The following is a 2,311-nucleotide window of genomic DNA, read 5'->3' as shown; positions in this document are numbered from 1 at the left end:
TACATTTCTTTGCGCCATTTCTTTTGGCCCCCCTAATAGGGGAATGCTCCCTCTGCATACATTATGCCTGGCGCAGGAATATTGTAGCACAAAGGGTTACAAAATGCCGAAATGAATGCATTGCACCACTTTGTAAATATGGTGAGAGGATTTTGGCCTCGTTGGAACACATTAGCGTTATAAAATGACGCTAATGTGGAGCAAGAGGCCTATAATATGCCCCCTTTTTTTTTTAACTTTTTGCCATGTTGCATAGCAGCCATGCTGCTGTACATGGCTAAGAAATAGCCTAGACAAAGCCTATAGATCTTGCATTAGTACGACCTATTGGCTTTGCTAATGCTTGTGGTTTTTAGGCAAGGGTTGATTAAGTGTTTTCCCAGGATTGCAGAAGGTTAATGTTGCTGGATTTGAACCTTTTTTACTAGTTTCAAAGTTGGCGGCTAGACTGTGGCATGATATAAATATATATTTGTTAATGTATACTTTAACATATCTTTACAAATAAATCACAGATAACATTTGATTGAAATCTCAATAATCATTGAGAAAAAAGAAACAAGAACCAATCCAAATACAAACCCAGATTGGGCACTGTATAAATTAACTAAATAAGGGTAACCCAGCACTTGGCATGGTTTTCAAAAACTGAGTGAAACTCTTAAATGTTCCTTTCCATGGAAATCTTTAGTAAAAGAGGAAAGATTTCTTCAGTTTGAAGAGAAACCAAAGTATATATTTCGTGGTCATGGTCTATGGCGCCAGGAAACACCTTTCCACAGACTGTCAGGGTGATTTCATTTACTGAGTTCATCTTAGAAAACCCTTTAAAATACAACAAATGTATGATATTAGTTGTAATCCAGTACACTAATAAAACTCATAAGTGACAGGAATTATGGGCATGTAAATTTAGTCATAGCTTATGTGACAAGAAAGGCTGTGCCACAATAGTTTCCCTGCTCAAGTGGTAATGTTGGCTCCTTTAACCCTGCACATTGTGAATGAAGCCTCACACAGGCTTTTGTGAGGACCGGAGGCAGCAAGAAGGGGATTTTCATATACCTACGTCAAAGCCTGCTTGCTGGCTCTTTGCTATTCTTTCCGAGGCCATGAATGAGCCAGAGTGTTTTGTACTTGAAGCCTATAAGGCTGCATCAGCCCATGAACGAGTGATAGTGTTGGGCATGGTTAAAAGCCCACAAATCCATTACAACACCGCTTGTGCGATTAACCTAAAAATGAGTCACAATGCCTTTGAATTCCTCAACCCGCTATAGCAGTTAAAACTGCTTCAAACCAGCAGGTGTGAGTGACGCCATGTGACACATTCTGCCGGTTGATCCACTCTCACTACAGGAGCATGAAACCTAACTATGCGGAAACATACGTTTTGCTGACTGCGCATGTGCACGGCATGTGCGAGAGCGCTGAGATCAGTGTTGCCAGATTGGGCCATTTCCCGCACAAATGGGCAACATTTTTCCCATTTGTGCGAGAAAAAACTCAATTGGTGGATGCCTATTTTTTGGGCTCATATTAGCCTGTTGTGCGCATTTTTTTAACCTGTGGAGGCGCCTCATCACTGCAGTTCACGTGACGTGAGGATAAGGCTTTGATGATCCACCATGAACTTGCACATGAGTAAGTGACGAGTCTGATGACTTATGTGCCTTCTGTACGCAGCGTGCTGCGCGTCTGGTGGGCAGGACAGTCAAAGCAAAGGGCTGCCTGCGTGGCTGCGCCCTGATGTGCTGACTGACAGCAAATTTGCGTGCACACCACCACGGTGACGGACCGTGAATGCGATTGATTATGATTACTAGTGGTCACTGGTCAGGTGACAGGTGGTCATGTCAGGATTGTGGTGGTGGAAAATGGTTGTTAGGGCAGAGGGCCATCAATCTACTAGTGCGGAAAAGCGCTACCAATTGACGGGCCTGCCCCTGTGGCACAATTTAAAAAGCTGTGATGGGCGATCATGCACACTGCGCACGTGGTGGTGGTGGTTACTCCTCACTCTCTTCTGGCAGTCTGAGTCCCCAAATGTGGTGGCTGGGCCCCCCCCTGGCCCTCTCCTCTGTTGTGCACGGCTGTGCACTGTGGTGCTCACTGAGTCGCCGACCAGTGTGTGCCTGCCGGTGCCCCCTGCCAGCCCCAGAGTGAGAGATTGGGGTCCGGGAGACCTCCTCCTCTTCCTGTTGTGTAGGCGCTGCGGCCCCAGCACCCCCCCACACTCTGACGTGCGGCCTGTTGGTGCGCAGCAGAAGACAAGGTAGGTGTACTGCAATTTGTGCCTTTGTGAGCAGAA

At 46.0% G+C, this 2,311-nt stretch overlaps 1 non-coding gene across 1 annotated transcript; it reads right to left on the bottom strand.

Moving 5' to 3' along the window:
• Positions 1–619: 619 nt before the first annotated feature.
• LOC138294284 (U5 spliceosomal RNA) lies at positions 620–735 on the bottom strand. The gene has a single exon (XR_011203324.1). It is a non-coding gene; the product is annotated as a U5 spliceosomal RNA (small nuclear RNA).
• Between the last annotated feature and the right edge of the window lie 1,576 nt (positions 736–2,311).

This window comes from Pleurodeles waltl, chromosome 4_2, assembly GCF_031143425.1.
Source record: "Pleurodeles waltl isolate 20211129_DDA chromosome 4_2, aPleWal1.hap1.20221129, whole genome shotgun sequence".
Lineage (NCBI taxonomy): Eukaryota > Metazoa > Chordata > Amphibia > Caudata > Salamandridae > Pleurodeles > Pleurodeles waltl.
Note: the sequence above shows the minus strand (reverse complement) of the source record. Positions and strands in the feature narration are given on the sequence as shown.